At 43.4% G+C, this 22010-nt stretch overlaps 3 non-coding genes across 3 annotated transcripts; 2 read left to right on the plus strand and 1 right to left on the minus strand.

The window, feature by feature from the left end:
* Window positions 1-878: 878 nt before the first annotated feature.
* trnah-gug (transfer RNA histidin (anticodon GUG)) lies at window positions 879-950 on the plus strand. The gene has a single exon. It is a non-coding gene; the product is annotated as a tRNA-His (tRNA).
* A 3849-nt stretch (window positions 951-4799) lies between these two features.
* On the plus strand, window positions 4800-4871 carry trnah-gug (transfer RNA histidin (anticodon GUG)). The gene has a single exon. It is a non-coding gene; the product is annotated as a tRNA-His (tRNA).
* An 11097-nt stretch (window positions 4872-15968) lies between these two features.
* On the minus strand, window positions 15969-16040 carry trnah-gug (transfer RNA histidin (anticodon GUG)). The gene has a single exon. It is a non-coding gene; the product is annotated as a tRNA-His (tRNA).
* Between the last annotated feature and the right edge of the window lie 5970 nt (window positions 16041-22010).

A 22010-nucleotide genomic window follows, 5' to 3' on the forward strand; every position in this document is an offset into this window, starting at 1 on the left:
AAAGCAAAATACTGCGGATTCTGGAAATCTGGAATAAAACAGAAAATGTTGATGAATGAACTCAGCAGGTCTGGCAGCAGCTGTTGGGAGAGAAACAGAGTTAACGTTTCGAGTCCAATGTGACTCTTCTTTGGAAACTGAGAGGAAAAGAAATATGATGAGTTTCATGCTGTTGAAGAAGGGAGAGGAGCAGATGGAGCAAAATAGGGTGCCAGGGATAGGTTGGAGGCAGGAGAGGTTAAAATGCAACAATGTCATGGAGCGGAAGGCAAATGGAGCGATAATGATCGTATAGCGATGAAAGCTCTCGTGCAGAGAAGGTGCTAATGGCAGAATAAAGGTGAGCAATGTCTGAAAGCAAAATAGCAGAATACGTTAATAACAAAACAAGGGTAAGCGCGGTCTGAAAGCAAAAACATGAGAACAAGATACAAGACCGCTCTGAGTTCTTCCAGCATTTTTCGCTACTATTCCAGGAGGAATGGTAAATAATTGATGCTGCAGGAGAGAGGAATCTGGCTGTCCCCACCCACGTGACAGAGAAAGTTAGAATGCAAGTCGAGGAAGGAATTGGAAGGAAAATGGGAAGTTGGCCTTTATTACAAGGAGGACAGGATATAAAAGTAGGAAAGATGTGCGATAACCGGTCAGGACGTTGGTGAGACCACATGTGGAGCAGTGCATTCATGTTTGTTCTACTTACTTAAAGAGAAATTTACTGATATTGGAGGCAGTCTGAGAAGATTCATTGGGGTGATTCCTAGAAAGAGGAAATTGTCTTATGAGCAAAAGTTGAACAGGTTGGGATTGCACTCATTGCAGTTTAGAAGAATAAGAGGCGATTGCAGCCACACAGGACAAAGGTCGCTCCGCGTGGCGCCGTGATCGTATAGTGGTTAGTACTCTGCGTTGTGGCCGCAGCAACCTCGGTTCGAATCCGAGTCACGGCATAATCGCCTTACATTATATTGCTGTACCAGCTCAATAAAGAACGCTCCGTGGAACCAAACATTTACTTATGGATAGATATTTTTTGACAAAAGCTATTTATTGCTCCCAAACCGAGCGCCTTCTCATGTCCATGTTTGATTCTGCAGAATTCAAAATGTCAGCATTGAAAACGGAATTTGTTTTAAGCAGTAAGCAGACTCAGTGTTAATTGAATTTGAACTGAAGAGGTAAACTTTGGATGCGGGGCATGACCCTAAGGAATACATAAGCAGGAAACAGCAACTATGGCTGATTGGTAGCACTGGTGATACAAAGATACAGGCCCCACTCTAGCCTTTGAGCACAGAAATGAAGGCTGGAACTCGGGGCAGTGCTAAGTGCGTGGTGCGGTTTTTCAGAGGACACTGAACTGCCTACCGGGCTGGTTACAATCGATCCCCTAGCTCTGAATTCAAGAAATGTGGCGGAGCTCATTCCAGATTATAACAACGCGCAGAGTAAAAACTAGAATCTTCTCGCTCCGACTTCATTGTTTGAACTATTACCTTAAATCTTGTTCCTCTCGTCCCCGCCTTTTTTAAAATGAAAACAATGTCTCCTTGTATGGCCTATCAGCTTCTCCGCCTATCGCACCTGTATAAAATTGGACGCCTCCAATAAATCTCCGCTGAAACTTCCTTGCATGAAATCGATAATTTCACCCAACTGAATTTCCTCATCCCTGGACATGAGGCGGAAGAGTGGGTAAAACTTTGGCAAATATTGCTAGTTGTTAATGGGGAAAATCGAAACGGAACAACACAGGAAACTGGTCTCCAGTTTCGTGAATGTTGAGAAATGCTTTGGGAAACCAAACCAGAGGAGAATAAAGGGGGAACTGTCCGACTGATCAGGGAGAGTCCCTTCCCTCAAACGATGAAACATTTGCTCTGAACTGATTGATGAAATTGACTGATCTTAGTAATTGACAGGATCGTCTTTGCTGCACATCAGGGAATAAAGCTTAATACAGGTTCAGGGCAGACCGAATATTTGGAACAGAAAATGCAGTGAAGAGCTCGAATGTAAAAGGCTGGGAGAGGATTTATTCGTCATGACATGAATGTTTGTGCAATGGGCAACATCAGACTGTTCCTATGTATCCACCATTAATGCTCCAGGCTTCATTTTCGAAAAAAACGGCGCATGGCTAGCTCCGTAGCACAAAAGATTAGCACGTTCGGCTGAAAGTCGCATGGTGGGTGATACAATCCTACCCAGAAACTCGATTACTTAACACTTTTCACATCTAATTCTGAATGCCATATGACTTTGGGCCGTGCCCTTCGGTTGCAATAAAAATCTCAATAAATTATGTGTCAAACGTTGTCAGCTTTGAAGTTCAGCATTGAATCTCCACCGAAATACTATATAATATTCATTTCAAATAAATGACACCGACGTCCAATCCATCAGATATAACTGAGATATTGGGCTGAAAGAAACTAACTGATACGGCATCTACGGACACATTCTAAATACAGCGCCAAATTGTCACTTGATGAAATTCCCAATACAGATCCATTTCTCGCACCTGGCTGCATTAAATTAAAGGTAGATGAGACTGTCATCGGTTGTGGAATGTTACGGGAAGCAGAAAATGGTGAGAGGTTGATGGTATAAGAATCAAATATGTGGCGAAATGTGTGGAATATGAATATCCCGAAAGGAAATAACAACATAAAAAGCTCAAAATCTCAACAGTTCTTTGGAAGGAGAAACGCATTTACCGTTAACGCTGTTCATCCCTCCACAGATGCTGCCGCGCCTGCTGAATTGGTTGACGTAATTTTCTGTTTTTGTTTCAGATTTGGAACATCCGCAACATTTTGCTTCTCTCTTAGTCCGAAAGGAACCTGGTTAAACCTTCATCGCAATCCTTAAAGGATAAAGCCACGTGGATTTGCAAGTCTATCGGTTTAAGCACTGGGGCACCGCTTCCGCCTGCAATGTTTGCCTTCGCGTAGGCTCGCTCACCCGCGAGACAGGTGGGGATATTCAACACAATACAAACAGGGAACTGGCCGCCCGTGCTGGTTCGCATTACCTACAAAAGCATCAGCTGAACAATCACGTACTGAACAGATCTGCTATCATTTACCAATCTTAGAGGGAGGAGTTTTATTACAGAGAGCGATTCATGTAAGGATAACAGAGGGACTGTGACAGAGGCACGGAAATAAAGAAAGACAACGAGAAAGTAAGGTGGCCGGAAATAGAGAGGCAGAAAGAGCGTTAAAGGTATAGATACATTTCATAACTTCAGCTTTTTGTTCACTTTGTAAGTAATGAAATAAAGCGAAATGCATTGCCCTTTATACAATTTTATATTTAAATTCCCTGTTCTTTAATACTTTTTTTCTGAATAAAGTATATTTTAGCCACAAGCTTGAGAAAATGCTTTGGCGCGATGTTTTTGGCACATCTGAACATCAGGATTTGCAGGATTCAATGAGAGATGAAAATCTATTTCATTCAAACATTTTATCTCCCGATATAAAGAAATTCAGAACTTGAGCCTGCAACCCCTTTGGCTTCTTTGACGTGATTCACGGCATCTGACCAGGAGAGAGCTGTCAACCAGAGAAGCCAAAATTACCATCAAACAGAATTTGAGAATTTACCGCAAATAGACCAGGTGCCAGGTGGAGAAATAGTGGATCAGATATCAGTACGGTAATTTGGGGACACTGGCCATTGTACCATAAACCTTAGGTTGGCTGTGTAAATGGATAAAGAATAACCTGGAATAAGAATGGAGTAAAGACAACTTTCATGTCGTGAGGATGGATCTGCGCCGGTGCCTGGTGCATCTATTTATTTCTCCTTTTATTTGAAATGAATGCTCACAAGGTATCTCGGTGGGAAATTTCATGGTTAACATCAGAGCTGAGAATGTTTGGGCATTATTTTATCGTCGATGAAGGGCGCAACTCAAACCTAAAATAAAAGCAAAATACTGCGGATTCTGGAAATCTGAAATAAAAGCAGAAAATGCTGATGAGTGAACTCAGCAGGTCTGGCAGCAGCTGTTGGGAGAGAAACAGAGTTAACGCTTCGAATCCAACATGGTTCTTCTTCGGAACGGGAGAGAAAAATAAATATGATTAATTTCATGCTGTTGAAGAAGGGGGAGGAGCAGATGGAGCAAAATGGGGTGCCAGGGATAGGTTGGAGGCAGGAGAGGTTAAAACGCAAAAAATGTCACGAAACAGAAGGGAGTGACAATGATCGTATAGCGGTGAAAGCTTTCGTGCAGAGAAGGTGCTAATGCCAGAATAAAGGTGAGCAATGACGTATAGCAAAGTAGCAGAATACTTTCATAGCAAGAAAAGGGTAAGCGCGGTCTGAAAGCAAAAACATGAGAACATGACACAGACCCTACTGAGTTCCTCCAGCATTTTTCGTTACTATTCCAGGAGGAATGGAAAAATAATTGATGCTGCAGGAGAGAGGAATCTGGCTGTCCCCACCCACGTGGCAGAGAAAGTTAGCATGCAAGTCGAGGAAGGAATTGGGAGGAAAGTGGGAAGTTGGCCTTTATTACAAGGAGGATAGGATATAAAAGGAGGGAAGTCGTGCTGCAACAGTAGACCACATCTGGAGCAGTGCATTCAGGTTTGTTCTACTTACTCAAAGAGGAATTTACTGGCATTGAAGGCAGTCTGAGAAGCTTCACTGGGGTGATTCCTAGAATGAAGAGATTGTCTTATGAGGAAAAGTTGAACAGGTTGGCTTTGCACTCATTGCAGTTTAGAAGAATCAGAGGTGATTGCAGCCGTTGGCCACAGCAGCAGTTACTGGGTGGCGCCGTGATCGTATAGTGGTTAGTACTCTGCGTTGTGGCCGCAGCAACCTCGGTTCGAATCCGAGTCACGGCATGATAGCCTGACATTATATTGCTGTACCACCTCAGTGAAGAACGCTCAGTAGAACCAAACATTTACTTATGGATAGATATTTTTTGACAAAAGCTATTTATGGCTCCCAAATGGAGCGCCTTCTCATGTCCATGTTTGATTCTCCAGAATTCAAAATGTCAACATTGAAAACGGAATTTGTTTTAAGCAGTGAGCAGACTCAGTGTTAATTGAATTTGAACTGAAGATGTAAAGTGATATTTGGATGCGGGGTATGAACCTAAAGAATACATTAGCCGGAAAGAGCAATAATGGTTGATTGTTAGCACTGAGAATACAAAGATACAGGCCCCACTCCAGCCTTTGAGTACAGAAATTAAGGCCAGGACTCAGGGCAGAGCTGAGTGAGTCGTGCGGTTCTTCAGAGGACACTGAACTGCCTGCCGGGCTGGTTCCAATCGATCCCCCAGCTCTGAATTCAAGAAAAGTGGCGGAGCTCATTCCAGATTATAACAACGCGCAGCGTACAAACTAGAATCTTCTCGCTCCGGCTTTATTTTTTGAACTATTACCTTAAATCTTCTTCCTCTCGTCCCTGCCTTCTTTTTAAAAAAAATGAAAACAGTCTCTCCTTATTGGGTCTATCAGCTTCTCCGCCTATTGCCCCTGTATAAGATTGAACGCGTCCAATAAATCTCCGCTGAACTTCCTTGCACGAAATCGATAATTTCACCCAAATAACTGAATTTCCTCATCCCTGGACATGAGGCGGAAGAGTGGGTAAAGTTTTGCAAAATATTGCCAGTTGTTAATGGGGAAAATGGAAACGGAACAATCAGGAAACTGGTCTCCAGCTTCGTGAATGTTGAGAAATGTTTTGGGAAAACAAACCAGCGGAGAATGAAGGGCGAACTGTCCGCCTAATCAGGGAGACCCCCTTCCCTGAGACGATGAGACATTGACTCTGAACTGATTGATGAAATTAACTGATCTTAGTAATTGACAGGATCGTCTTTGCTGCACATCAGGGAATAAAGCGTAATATCGGTTCTGGGCAGACCGAATGTTTGGAACAGAAAACGCAATGAAGAGCTCGAATGTAAAAGGCTGGGAGAGGAATTATTCGGAATGACATGGATGTTTGTGCAATGGGCAACACCAGACTGTTCCCATGTATCCACCATTAATGTTCCAGGCTTTATTTTCGAGAAACCGCCGCCTGGCTGTCTCTTTAGCACAACCAGTTAGCACGTTCGACTGATAGCCGCATGGTGGGTGATTCAATCCCATCCAGAAACTCGGCTACTGAACACTTCTCGCCTCCAATTCTGAATGCCATATGACTTTGGGCTGTGTCCTTCGGTTGCAATAAAAATCTCAATAAATTATGTGTCAAACGTTGTCAGCTTTGAAGTTCAGCATTGAATCTCCACCAAAATGCTTTATAATATTCATTTCAAGTAAATCACACCGACGTCTAATCCATCGGAATTATATTGAGATATTGGGCTGAAAGAAACTAACTGATACTGCATCTACGGACACATTCCAAGTACAGCGCCAACATTGTCACCTGATGAAATTCCCAATAGATTTCCATTTCTCGCACCTGGCTGCATTAAATTAAAGGTAGATAAGACTGTCATCGGTCAGTGGAATGTTACGGAAATCAGATAATTGTGAGAGGTTGATTGAATAAGAATCAAAGAAGTGGTGAAATGTGTGGAATATGAATAGCCCGAAAGAAAATAACAACATAAAAAGCTCAAAATCTCAACAGTTCTTTGGAAGGAAAAACACATTTATCGTCAATGCTATTCATCCCTGCACAGTTACTGCCGCACCTGCTGAATTGGTTCGACTTGACCACGAACCAGCTGCCTTTGAGGAATCCTAACTGCCTACTTAATGCGTTCTTCACTGCTCCATAAGGAGATACACTATAACAGAAGAAGCGTTTAGTCCCTCGGTTCATTGCAAAGCCTCACTTTCGGGGTGGGTGCTGAGGTGTTGTGGGACGGGGGCGTGGCGGTGGGAAGGGTGCAGTTAGCAGGAAATCAAGCTTACAGTCAAGAATCAGCAGCTTCAAACGTGGCATTCGAGGTCTGTTGTAGTCTGGCCGAGCAGCATAAAGAACTGAATTAAAGCTACTGGGAATTGTGTCAAAATGTATGTATTATATTTTATTCATTCATGGGATAGGGAGTTCTCTGGCAAGCTGAGCAATATTGTCCATTCCTAATTGTCCTTGAGAAGGTGGTGGTGAGCTGCCTTCTTCAACCGCTGCAGTCCATGTGGTGTAGGTACACCCACAGTGCTGTTAGGGAGGGAAATCGGGGAATTTGACACAGCTCATATTTCTAATGGGGTGGATGCCGGTTCAATTTATTTGAAATGAATGCATATAAAGTACCTGGATGCGAGCTCACCGGTTAACTTCAGATCTGACAATGTTTGGCGAATATATTATTGCAGCTGAGGACACAACCGAAAACTTTATGGCATGAAGCATTAAAGGGGTTAAAAAATGAAGAGCTTCGTTCCTGAGTGAGATTAAACCACCAACCATTCGGTTAATAGCGGAACACGCAAACTGATTGCGCCACATCGACACTGATTGCTGACATTTGCAAAATATAGTATGGAGCATTTCGGGCGGGCATATGGGAACAGTCTGGTCTTGGCCATTCCATAAACATTCATGTCACCCTGAATAACTCTCCTCCAGCTTTCTACACTCAATAATTTCATTGCATTTCGTGTTTCCAAATATTCTGACTGTCCTGAAACTAACATTAGGTTTCATTTCCTGATGTGCAGTAGCGACAACCCTGTCCATTACAAAGATTAGTTAATTTCACCGCACAGTTCAGAGTAAATGTTTCACTGTCTGAGGGAAGGGAAAGGTACCTTAACAGTCGCTGATCAGTCGGACAGTTCGCTCTTCACTCACCTCTGATTGAACTTCCCAGAGTTTTTCTCAAGATTCACAAAGCCGGCGACTGGGTTTTATGAGTTGTTCCGTTTCCATTTTCCACACTCCCAACTAGCATTAGTTTACAAATCTTTGCACACTCTTCCTCATGCTCAGGGTTGTGGACATTTAGTTATGTGGAGAGTCTACAGAAGCCGCTGTTCTTCCCATTCGGGCTAAGAATTTTAAGCGGAGACTTAATGGAGGTTTTCAAACTTTTACTGGGGCAACGGGCAGAGAAGCTGACAGAGCAAATAGGGAGAGACAGTTTACATTGAAAAAAGATTCCGCAACTAGAGGGAAAAGATTGAAGAAAATGGCAAAAAAAAAGAAAAATGGAGCGAGAGAGGTGAGCCGAGGAGATCTTCGTTTTCACTCAACGTGCGTTTAAGATCTGGAATGATCTCTGTCGCTTTTCTTAAATGAAGTGCTGAGGGAACTGCAGGCAGTTCAACCTGCCCACTGAAAGACCGCACCACTCACTTAGCACTACCCCGAGTCCAACCTTGATTTTTGTGCTCAAACACTGGAGTGGAGCTTGAATCTATGTGATCCACAGTTCTACCAAGTCACCCAGAGCTGCAGGTCCATGTTACTGCATTCCACTGTTTCACACCCAGTTTCCAAATATAATTTTACCGCTTCAGTTCAAATTCGATAAGTTACGAGTTTGCTGACTGTTTGAGTACAAGTTCTGTAATCGTTGTTGACTGTTTAAATTTTCGAGCATAAAACACGGGCATGTGACGGAATTTGGGAGCAATAAATACGTTTGGTCATCAAAAAACCCGTCTTTACATGCGTCATTGTTGGATTCCTCGGTCCATTCTTTTCGGAGATGGCACAGCAAAATAACTAAAACTCGGATTGGAGCCGAGGCCGCTGCGGCCACACCGCAGAGCGCTAACCACTATACGATCACAGCGTCACACTCCATACACTTGAGTAATTTGCACCGGCAACCAAGTCTCATTTTTCTAAACTGTATCGAGTCCATGCTCAATCTGTTCAACCTTCCCTCAGAAGACAAGCTCTTCCTCCTCGGAGTCAATCCAATGTACCTTGGCAGAATTGCCTTCAGTGCCGGTATATGCTCGTTTAAATGAGTTTAACCCCTGCACAGCTGTAGCAAGGCTTCCTTTCTTTCATACGGCATCCTCTTTGGAATAAAGGCCAACTTTCCACATCTCCTCAAGTTCCTTCCCCTATTTGCATGCGAATGTTCTCTGACACATGGGCCAGGACACCCAGATCCCTCTCTCCCGCAGCATTCTTTATTCTCTCTTAATATGAATTACATTCTGCTTCTCCAATCCATTTGTTATAAGAACAGAAAAATGCTGGATAAACTCAGCGCGTTTGTATCTTGTTCTCATGTCTTGTTTTTGCTTTCAGGCCGCTCTCATCCTTTTTCTGTTTTTAGAACATTCTGCTATTTTGCTTTCAGACATCGCTCATATTCATTCTGCTGTTAGTACCTAATCTCTGCCAAAGCTTTCATCGTTATACTATGATTATTACTCCCTTTGCCTTGTGTTCCAGGACACCTTGGTATTTTAATCTCTCCTGGCCCCCACACCAAGCCAGTCCTGCCATTCTGTTTTGCTTCACCTGCCCCACCCCCTTCATTCAACAGCGTGAAACCATCATATTTCTACCTCTCTCCAGTTTCGAAGAGTCATATTGGACTCGAAACGTTAACTCTGTTTCTCTCCCCACAGATACTGCCGGAGCTCTTAAGTTTTTCTTTTTGTAGCATTTGCTGTTTTTATTTTAGATTTTCAGCATTCACTGTATTTCGATTTTATTTTGGCTTGTGTTGCCCCAAACATTGTCAGTCCTGATGTTCACCAGTAACGTTCCCACCGAGATACTTTATGAGTATCCATATCAAATACAAGGGGAAAGAAATAGGTGTACAAAATGCCACCGCGGATCCATCCTTACCCCATTAAAGTTGGCTTTCCCGCATTGTTACTCTAGATTATTCTTTGTCCCTTTTCAAAGCAAACCGAAACCTAGTGATTCGATGGTTAGTGTCCCCTCAAGCTTTCTGACTGATACATAATCCAGTTTTTTCTCCTACGGTTACCTTGTATATTTGCGGCAAATTATAAAAGCCTGGTGCACAGTGACTTACTCCTTTGGTTGGAAGCTCTCTATGCTGGGCAACCGCCTTGCAGCACGTCAAAGAAGACAAAGGTCTTGGAGGCTCAAATCCTGATTTTCTTTGTGCTGGAGAGATTAAATAATTGTGTAAAAGTGACTTCCAACTTCCCTTGAATCCTGTAAATCCTGACGTGACCACGCCCATCGTGACGAAGCCATTTCTCAATTTTGGGGCTAAAAATATACTTAATTCTTAACATTTGTTGAAGTACATGCGATATTTCAAGCCGTATTACATAAAGTGCAATATATTTTGATTTATTCCAGTGTAATACATGGCAAAATGCGGAGCCTCAACGTACTTACAAATACTGCTATGTTGCCTGGCGTATGAAGTCCAGGAGTTTACATAGTTCCACCACCTTGGTGTTCTACTATGGCCTGAAAGGCCAAGACTCTAGCCTTTTCCAGTGAGCCTCTGCAGCCGCTGCCCAAAGCTTTAGTGCATCCCTCAGCATAATTTCCCATCAGTCATTTTATTTGATCAATCAATCGTTTCATTTGATCCATCTCGACAACCTATTTCCAATAACGTCAGCCGCCTGTCAGGGATTTTCCCTTCACCACTGCAGCTTGTGTATTTTACAGACTGGGTCATGGACCTCGCTTTCCCTGAATGAGAAATCTGTACAAATGCCGAGTGAAATTGCAATGAGCCAGTGATGAAACTCAGCCCACTTCTTCTCGACAGTCTGAGTCAAGATTTACTGTTGCTTGTAGACTAGCTTGGTGATAGTTCAGCGTTTTTAAACCCCAATCTGGAATGCTGCGGCTCAGGCCGGGGCTGATGAGTTTGAGAACGATTCTCCTCTTTCACAGCTGTGGAAAGGATAGATTTCTGGCACACATACATTTTACAACATGGTGAATGTTTTATATATATGTATATCTGTAGAGAGAGAGAGAGAGGGGGTGAAAGATACAGCGGCTGAGACAGACAGAAAAATTCCCACTAATGAGCACATGGCCCACCCAGCTACAATTTGCATACTTGCGATTTTCTGGGCTGTAACCAGGTTTTTCCTCTCTTCCTACAAGTGACAGAGACAGAACTTCAGTTGCAAACAACTGCCATCCCCGCGTCACCCGCACAAGCTCACGGGCGGATAACCAGATTTAACTGAGCTTACTCACAGGAGACTCTTGCTGTTCAACTGAGAGAGAGACTTCGGGCAATATATTTCCTTATACTCCATCCTCTAACTCCCCATCGGGTCTACGGTTCCCTAATTTCTTTCTCCCATGCCCACCTCCCTCCCGCATCAACTGCACCCCACCCCAACCTCCCCACCACCCCCCTCCACCCTCCCCAACGATCCCACCCCCCTCTCCAACCCCACTATCCCGTGTGTCCCCACACGGCTCCCAGCCCTCTCATTGCCTGGGCGTTACTGGACGGTTTTCCAGTTTTCCACATATCTTGGGGAATTCGCTGATGTTCTGACGATTGTTCTGTAAGATTACTAGCCATCAACCCAAGAGTAACAGGCCCCATCCTATTTTCGTACCTCCTCTGCCACATATCTGCACCAATATCAAGAACAATAAGAGCCACGGCAACAATCAGTCCAACAATCAAACCATGATTTGTCCATTTTGAAGGTCCTGGAATCACTCGGAATGTCCCATCAGGGGATACATAAGGAAGAGAACAATGAATAACCACAGTTGTTGCTCATTCAGAAGCAATTGTACCAAAGCCATGCCCGAGGCTGAATTCGATTGGAGTCTGTAATGTGACGGACAGCCTGAGCAGAGCATTTGTTGATTAGAAACGTTCAGTGTTATTTGGATTACACGCCTCTGAAGCACTCTGGGATGTTTACCTACGTTAAATGAACAAAATATTTGCAGGTTATTGCTTGCCTGCAGATAAAGTCATTTCTGGTTACCTGTACGAGCAATTAATCCGAGACCAGTTTCAGAATAGGCTGGTGGAAGGAGAGTGAATGGAGGTAGAAGGTGCCCTTGCTAGGGTAAGGAAAGAGGGAGTCAAGGTATTGTTGAAAGATACTGTTACAGCACTGGAGAGGAATGACATACTCGATGATTCAAGGGGAGAGTCTAATTGGTTAGAGTTCGGGAACAATAGAGGAGGCATTTCAGCACCAGTTGTATTTCCCCAAAATAATGGCGCCTTTAACATAAAAAAAAACACTTCACAGAGGCATTACAAAATAGGTGATGTACAGCCACATGAGGAGATATTTGGGCAGTTGTGCAAAAGCTTGATCAAAGGGATAGGATCTCAGGAGCGCCTTCACGGAGGAAAGTGAGTTCGAAAGGCGGAAAGTTTCAGGGGGGAAATCCAGAGTTGAGGCCTAGCCATTTGATGGAATGGAGAACACCGTTGGAGCCACTAGTTCACTGAGTCAACCAAACCTCCATATGCAAGTCTCGTCATCAGATGCAATTTACCGTGAGCTCTGGACTTGTACTGTTTATATAAAAATATGCTGCCGGAGATAAATTTGATTTCCAGCATCGGTACTAGTTCACATTTGTGTAAGGCTAAAGAATATCTGACGATGGTTTTCGACAATGCTCGACATGACCTCATACCAACAGCCTTTGCAGAAAGCAACACGCCCTTCATTGCGCCACAAGGACAAACATTTTCACGAAATAAGAAACGTTTATTCCCTCAGTTCAATGCAAAGCCTTGGAGTCGGCAGCAGTCAACAGGAAAACCAGGTTTCAGTCAGCAGTCACCAGATTAAAATTCGCATTCGCTTCTCTGTGGTAGCCGACCTAGCAGTATGAAGTGCTCGATTAAAGTTGTTGATGCGTGTGTCGAAGTTTATAATTATCAGGATTTTTGAGAGTCCTTATTTTAACATTTTATTTTTAAATGTAGCAGGAATGTAATTTGTATTGAGGACACAACAAGTCTGCAAAGGGATATACACAGGCAAAGTAAATGGGCTAACAATTGGCAGAAGTATAATGTAGCAAAATGTGAGATCGCCCAGTTTTGTAAGGGGATTAAAAAAGAGAATATCATTTAAGGTAAGAAAGACAACAGAATGCTTTGGGACAGAGGGATTTGGGTGTCGCCTTTCACGTATCACGGTAAGTTAACATGCAGGTAGCGCATGTCATTGGGATGGAAATGGAAAGTTGTCCTCTAGTAAAAGGGGGATGGAGTATAAAATATGCGAAGTCTTCCTCTAAGTGGAATTTTTCCAGCATCTTCTCTTTTTTCATTAACGATTTCCAGCACGCGGATTGTTCTGCTTCTCTTATCGTCGGGACAGGGAACTAGTTATATCGCTAGGAAAATATTAATCTATTGAAATCATATTTATCTCCCATTTAAGCGCATTCTCAAAAAGATGCATCTCCGTTTTTGTTTATTTTTACCCATTTATTCTTCTGGGCAGATTTTTCAATATGAAGCTGCATAGGAAATGTGAACAAAATTCATCAGTTTAAAATGACTGCCTTCTTATCACCTCTAGACTAATAAGGAAATGCTATGCAGTCATTAGACCCGCTTACATTTGCCAGCCCCAGTGAGAGCAGTTTAATTACAGAGAACGGTTCATGTGAGGGAAAACAGAGGGATGGACATAGAGACAAAATAATGCAAAGGGACAGCGAGATAATGAGCTCGGCCTAAACTGAGAGACAGATGGAGCCTGAATGGCAACTTCAGCTTTTTGTTAATTCAGGAAATAAAACCTTTCACGAATACCACCTGTCCCAACACGCTTCGTGGCCAGTATGTATTTGTACTGACAAAGTTGGAGAAAAAAATTATTTGCCTAAAGAGTTGCTAAAATAAGAACTCTCAAAAATCCTGATCTCGATAAATTTTGACACAAGCCCCAACAGCTTTAACCCAGTGTTTTATTCTGCTCGGCCAGGCTACCTCAAGATCGCGGAAATCAGTTTTGAAGCTGGTGATTGCTGACTGCAAGCTGGATTTTCTGATAATTGCACTCCCCTCACTCCACCTTACTCCAAGGTTTTGCATTGAAACGAGGGACTAGGCGCTTCTTTCGTAATACTGTTTTTGTGTACGGGGCAGTGATGAGCGCATCGGGTAGGCACTGAGGGTTTTTCAAAGGTAGTTGGTTCGAGATCCTATCGAGCGTTGCTGAAAAACATCGCCAGAGATTCGTCAGCTTGACACGAAATTGAACCATTATAGATGCTGGAAATGCACATTAGCTGCGGCAGCCTTGTGGAGATGCAAAGAAAGTTAATTTTCAAGTTTGTTGCCTTTCATCAGAGATAAAAGCTTTGTCCGACCTGATGAGTATTTCAGAAATTTCCGATTTATCTCTCCCTTCCGCTTCATAGTGGCGATATGAAGCCGCCTCAAGAACATTTTGTATGGTTCACAGTGCAGTCTGTACGTGGAGACGTAAGTGCTGAAAATTGTCTGACAGTTTCCTAGGGATTGGAGACATATCTACAATACAAGTTGAGAGGCCGCCATGAATTACAGCTGATGACGAGACTTACACACGCAGGTTTGGTTGACTCACTTAACTTGTATGTGGCTCAAAGGGTCAAAAAGTGCATTAGGAAGGTAATTCGCGTGGAAATTAACCTGCGTGATTCTGAAACCGCCACAGGATGAGTGCGTGGTGAAGCTTTGAGAACCGCATGCAGAGAGTTACGAGCAGGAAATTCCCCGAAAATCGCTGGATAGGAAGACTTATCCACAGTACATGCCTGCAGCTCGTCTCGACGTACCTTTCGTTGCCTCATTCGTCTTACAGGCAGCCAGGGCGGACCGAATGGGCTCATTCTGTGTTGTATCCATTCTATGTTTCTCTCCATAGCGCTCCCTTCGGCCACTACATGACAAACTCTTCTGCCATATAACCTTTCCTGACTTTCCCTCTATCACAAGACGTTTCATTCTGTTGATTTGCAAGCTCGCCGCTTTCTCTTGCTTGGCATCAATTATATTTCTGTTTTTTTTTTCCCTATTTCTAATCAAAAGCCATCGTGCAACATGAAATCTGTCTCTCTCTCCCTCTCTCCACAGATGCTGCCTGGCGGATTGTATGAGGTTGTTTAGCGAATATTTTTATGCAACCAAAGGACATAAAGCAAAGCTGTGGGGAAGAAGCACCATAAATGGACCATAAATGTGGGGATTGTACTCTTTCGACCAATGAAGTTAAGTTGAGATCTAATGGAGGCGATCAAACTTAGACCGGGTCAATGGGCGGAGGAGCTGATAAAGCAAGTAGGGAGAGACTGATTAAACAGAAAACAAAATGTCCGGAACTAGAGGGAGAAGATTGAAGATAATGGTAAGAAAATCTAAAACCGAAGAAAGGGAGGTGAGCCGGGGAGATTCTCGTTTTTACTCAGCCAGTTGTTATGATCTGGAATGAGCTCCGCTGCTTTTCCTCAATAAAATGCTGGGGGGAAAGTAGGCAGTTCAACGTAAAGGCAAAATACTGTGGATGCTGGAAATCTGAAACAAAAACAAAAATGCTGGGAAAACTCAGCAGGCTTGACAGCATCTGTGGCGAGAAAGAAAGAGTGAACATTTCGAGTCCATATGACTGTTCTTCAGAGCAGTCGAGGCAGTTCAACGTGTCCACTGAAAGACCGCACCGCCCACTTAACACTGCCCCGAGTCCCAGCCTTGATTTTTGTGCTCAAACATTGGAATGGGACCTGAATCCATACAATCCCAGTTCTACCAAGTCACCCAGAGCTGCAGGTCCATGTTACTATATTCCACAGTTTCACACCCAGTTTCCACATATCATTTTAGCGCTTCAGTTCAAATTCGATACGCTACGAGTCTGCCAACTGTTTACAACAGGTTTTGTATTCAATGTTGACTGTTTAAATTCTCGAGCATAAAACAAGGACATGTGAAGGCGCTTGGGGGCAATATGTATCTTTTGTCATCCATAAAGGTCCTTTCCATGCGTAAATGCTAGATTTTTCAGTGTATAGATTTCGGAGATGGCACAGCAAAACGTCTAAGTAACCTTTGCCGTGACTCGGATTCGAACCGAGGTTGCTGCGGCCACAACGCAGAGTACTAACCACTATACGATCACGGCGCCACAACTGAACTGCATGCATGACCGCCTCTGCGCTCACCTCTCATTCTTCTAAACTGCAATGAGTGCCGGCCCACTTTGCTCAACTTTTCTTCATTTCAGAAATCAACCCAGGTACCTTCGCAGAACTGCCTTCAATGCCAGTATATTCTTCTTTAAATAAATATAACCCTATAGAGTTGTCGCAAGACTCCCCACTTTTATATTGCATCCTCTTTGTATTAAAAGCCAACTTGCCATTGTTCTTACAACATGCTAACTTTCTCTGATGCGACGGAGACCACATCCAGATCCCTCTCTCCCGCAGCATTCTGTACTCACTCATAATATCAATTACTTTCCGCTTTTCCATTCCTCCTGTTATAAGAATAGTAAATGCTGGCAAATAAAACTCAACGTGTCTGCATCTTGTTCTCATGTTTTTACTTTCTTGCAGTCCCCATTCTTTTACTGCTATTAACACATTCTGCTATTTTGCTTTCAGACATTTTTGTTCACCTTCATTCTGTCATTAGCATCTTCTCTGTGCCAAAACGTTCATCGTTATACTATGATTACCAGTCCCTTTGCCTTGTGTTCCATGACGTCTTTGTATCTTAATCTCTCCTGCCCGAAACCCCTCACCCCCGACCCCAACCTATCCCTGCCATTCTATTTTGCTTCACCTCCCCTTCCCTCTCTTTCAACGACATAAATCTCATCACATTTCTACCTCTCTACAGTCTCGACGAAGAGTCATATTGGACTCGAAACGTTAACTCTGTTTCTGCCCCCACAGATGTTGCCAGGCCTGCTGAGTTTTTTTCCCCTTAACATTTTATTTTTGTACCTCAGATTTTCAGCTTTCGCGGTATTTTATTTTTGTTTTGGTTTTGCCTTGCGTCCTTCAGCTACGAAAAATATTCCCCAAACATTGTCAGCTCTGATGATAACCGAATAAATTTCCCACCGAGATACTCCATGAGTGTTCATTATAAATAGAAGGAGAAATAAATAGATGCGCCAGTTCTCCGCGCAGATCAATCCTTAACCCACTGATGTTGGCTTTTCCGCATCCTTACCCTGGATTATTCTTTGCCAATTTCCACAGTCAAACGAAACCTGTTCATGTGATGGTCAGTGTCCCCTAAAGCTCTCGCACTGATATCTGGTCCTGTTTTTCTCCTACTGATACCTTGTCTATTTGCAGTAAGTTCCAAAATCCCGTTGCACGGCGACTGTGGCTACTTCGCTTGACAGCTCTCTCCCCTGGACAGTTGATTTGCATCACATCAAAGAAGCCAATGGAGTTAAATACTCGAGTTCTGATTTTCTTTATATTGGGGAGATTAAATAATTGCGTGACAGAAATTTCCAACTCCCCTTGAATCCTGTAAATCCTGATGTTCTTATGTGAGCACACACATCGTGCCAAAGCAGTTTCTCAATCTTGGGGCTAAAATATGCTTTTTTCCATAAAATTTGTAGAAGTGCATGTGATATTTAAAATGTTATTATATAAAGCGCAATACATTTCGATTTCTTTCAGTATAATATATAGCAAAATGCGGGCCCTCAACGCACTTACAATTACTGCTCATATTGAGTGGTGTATATAGTCTGGAGGCTTTGTCCAGGATCCGGCACCTTGGTGTTCTTCTATGACAGGAAAGGCCAAGGCTGAGGCCATTTTCCATTGCGGCTTTCCAGCCGCCTCCCCAAGTTTTAGTGCATCTCTCAGCAGGTTTTCCATGAGTTATTTTATTTGATGCATCAATCGCTTTATTTGATCCATCTCAACATCGTTTTATTGATCCATCTCGACAGCCTATTTCCAACTCCATAACGTAACTCGTGTGCCATAAATATTCATTTCACCACTGCAGTGTGTGTCTTTTGCAGCCTGGATCATGGACCTCGCTTTCTCTGAGTGGGAAATCTATATAAACGCCAAGTGCAACTGCAAGGAGCCAGTGATGAAACTCAGTTCACTTCCTCACGATACCTTGAGCCCAGAGTTACTGCTGTTTGCAACCTGGTTTGGTGCCCGTTCAGCAGCTTTTAAATCCCAGTAAGTAACACTGAACCTCAGTCCGGGGCTGATGAGTGCGAGCACGATCCTCCACTTTCAGCAGCTGTGAAAAAGGATAGATTACTGTCACACACACATTCGAAAGCATGGTGAATATTCTGTCCTGAGAGAGAGAGGGAGATCCCCACTCAAACACACGATGACACCATAATAATATTTGCTGGGCTGTAATCATGTTTCCTTCTCTCCTTCTACAAAGGACAGAGACAGAACTTAGTCACAAACAGCTCCCTTTCTCCTCGTCACCCCGACAAACTCAAAGGGGGAATGACCAGATTCAACTGAGATCATTGACAGGAGACTCTTGCCGCTCAACTGTGACAAAGATCAGACAAAAGGGCCCTTTTTCAGCAGCCCTTCACTCCCCATCCAGTTGCATGGTCCGTTCATCCCCCTTATGTCCCATCACTCCCCATACGCCTCCCTGACCCTCTCACTTCCCTTCTCTGGCCCCCAATCTCGCCTCCTTTCGCTCTGTGTACATTGCTGGACTGTGTTCCAGTTTCCCACATATCTAGGGGAATTCGCTAATGTTCTGACGTCCTGTAAGATTTGAAATCTCTCGTTTCCATGAGTGGAAGACCCGATCCTCCTTCCTTACCTCTCCTCTTTCACGCACCCGCGGTAATGACACGACAGATCATAAGGCCATGAGACCATAACACGTAGGAGTAGAAGTAGGTCATTTGGCCCACTGAGTCTGCTCCACCATTAAATGAGATCATGGCCGACCTGGTAAATCTCAACTCCGCTGTCCTGCCCCATAACCCTTGATTCCCTTGCTGATTAAAAACCTGTCTATCTCAGTCTTGAATATATTTAACGACCCAGCCTTTACAGCCCTCTGCGGTAAATAATTCCACAGATTCACTACCCTCTGAGAGGAGACATTCCTCCTCATCTCTGTCTTAAACGGGCGAGCCCTTAAGCTGATATTATACCCTCTGGCCCTAGATTCCCCCACAATGGGAAGCATCTCAGCATCCACCCTGTCAAACCCTCTAAGAATCTTATATGTTTCAATAAGGTCGACTCTCATTCTTCTAAACTCCAATGCGTACAGGCCCAACCTACTCAACCTCTCATCATAAGAGAATCCCTCCATACCTGGGAGCAACCTAGTGAAGCTTCTCTGGACTGCCTCAAATGCCAGTCTATCTTATCTTAGATAAGGGGACCAAAACTGTTCACAGTATCCTAGGTGTGGTCTAACTAGTGCCTTGTATATTTTTAGCAAAACTTCCCCATGTTTATAATCCATTCCCTTTGACAGCCATCATTACAACAATTCAACCATGATTTGTTCCTTCTGAAGATCCTGGATTCAATCGGAATGCCCGCCTGAGGGGAAATGAGGACATGGGGACAAATCAAAAAATATCCACATGCACTGCTCTTTCAGAAGCAATTGTACCAAAGCCTTGCCCGAGATTGAATTAAATTAGAGTCTGTGATGTGATGGACGGTCTGATCAGAGCATGTTTTAGGTTAGAAAAGTTCAGTGGGACTTGGATAATAATCCTCTGAAGCACATTGAGATGTTTATCTGCATTAAAGGAGCTAAATATGTGCATATCATTATTTGTCTGCAGATATATTCTTCATTCCAAAGTCATTTTTAATTATGTACACGAGTGACTCACCCCACATTAGTTTTAGAATAGATTCGTGGAAGGAGAGTGATGGGAAGTAGGAGATTTCTAGGGAAATGAAAGAGGGAGTGACAGTATTGATCAAAGACACTGTTAAAGCACTGGAAAGGAATAACGTGCTGGAGAATTCAAAGAACTGATCTAATTGGATAGGGTTGGGGAACAATACAGGAGCCATCCCACTGCCTGGTGTGTCTGTAAAATAAAACAATAGTGCCTTTAACAGAATATAAAGCACTACACAGTGCTCAGTGAGTCTTCACAGAAGCATTATAAAACCAATTATGATGCCAAAACACATGAGGAAAAATTTTGGGCATCTGGACAAAAGCTTGGTCAAAGGGATAAGATTTAAAGAGCGTCTTCCTGGAAGAAAGTAAGTTCAAGATGCGGAACGTTTCGGCGGGTGAGGTGGCGTGGGGGTGTGGGGGGTGGGGGGGGGGGGGGGTCGAAGATGGTGGGGTGGGATTCAGAGTTGAGGCCTAGGCATATGAACAAATGGATCCCACCGTTGGAGCAGTGGAAATCTGGGAAGCTCAAAGCTTCAAACGTGCATTCGCTGTCTGTGGTAGCCTAGTCGAGAAGTATGAAGCGCTGGGTTAACGCTGTTGATGCTTGTGTCAAAAATCCATAATTATCGAGATTTTTGACAGTCGATATTTTAGCTTTTTTTTAGAAAAATGTAGCAGGAAAGCGCTTGTGATGAGGACACAACGAGCCTGCACTGGGACATACATAGGCAAAGTAAGTGAGCTAACAACTGGCGGGAGTATAATGTGGCAAAATGTGAGATTGATCATTTTTGTGAGGGGAATAAAGAAGAGAGCGTTACTTAAGTTAAAATAGCCTACATAATGCTTTGGGAAAGTGTCTGTATGTCCTCTTTCATATATCACAGAAACGTAGCCTGCAGATAGATATTAGGATGGAATTGTAACTTTGTCCTTTAGTAAAAGGGGGTGGAGTATAAAATAAGCGAAGCCTTCCTAGAACTGTGCAGGGCATTTGTGGGACACTCATAGAACCATGCATTTAGGTTTATTCTATTTATTTAAAGAGAAATACACTTAATACATTGAACAGAGCAAGTTCATTCGGTTGATTCCTGTGATGAAGAAATTGCCTTATGAGGAAAGTTTGACCAGGTTGGGAACATAGTCATTGGCGTTTTGACGAATGAGAGGTGATCTTGATGAAACAAGATTCTGACGAGGCTTGGCAGGGCATGTGCTAAGAAGATATTTTCCTCAGAGGGGAGTCAAGAACTGGGGCCACGTTTTTAGAATAAATGGCCTCCCATTTCAGACGGAGATGAGGAGGAATTTCTTCGATCAGGGGATCGCCAGGTTTTGGATTTCTCTTCCCCGGAGGGCATTGTGGGCTGGGTCATTGAATATATTCAAGGATGAGTTAGACAGACATTTCCTCTGAGAGGAATTAGAGGGTTATTGGGACAGGTAGGAAAGTAGAGTTGAGGCCACGACCAGTTCCACCAAGACATAAGTTAATTGGTGGCGCAGTCTCGAGGGGCCGAAAGGCTCCAATTTCTTTTCTTCTTATGTTCACCAGAAATCCATCTTTGCAGGCAGTGTGGTTTCCATCTTTGCTGCAGTTCTGGGCTAAATTAACATTTGACGTGTGGTGCTGTGATTATCAACGCAGTACTTTATGAACATGGTATTCATGTCAAGTAAAACAAAAGTAGCTGCGATAGAGAATCAGAAAACGATATTTATAGGGTCGAAAGTTGCGAAACATTATTCAACCTGGGGCCTGAATCGTCCCAACGACAATAAAAACTGAATCTGCTGGAAACACTCAGCAAACTCAGTACTAGTCGAATTTGAAGTGGAGTGGTAAAATGATATTTTGAAATGGATTGTGACACTGTGGATTACACTAGCAAGGAAGAGCACCTTTGGCCGACTGAGTAGCACTGTGGATCAATAAGGATTCAAGCCCTACTCCAGCGTTTGAGCACAAAATTCAAGGCTGCGGCTCAGCGCAGTGATAAGTCAGTGATTTCAGACGAGACGTTACGATGCCTGCTCGGCTGGATAGAATAGATTCCCAAGCACTCTTCAAGAGAAGCAGGGGAGTTTAATCCAGAGCACAACAACTTGCTGAGTGAAAAAGAAGTCCCTCCAGCCCGACTCTCGTTCCATTTTTTTCAACCATTCTCTCAAACCTTCTTCCTCGAGTTCCCTACACGTTTGTCAGCGAAAAGAGTCACCCCTATTTGCTTTA

This window comes from Cetorhinus maximus, chromosome 21 (genome assembly GCF_964194155.1).
Source record: "Cetorhinus maximus chromosome 21, sCetMax3.hap1.1, whole genome shotgun sequence".
NCBI classification, from domain to species: domain Eukaryota; kingdom Metazoa; phylum Chordata; class Chondrichthyes; order Lamniformes; family Cetorhinidae; genus Cetorhinus; species Cetorhinus maximus.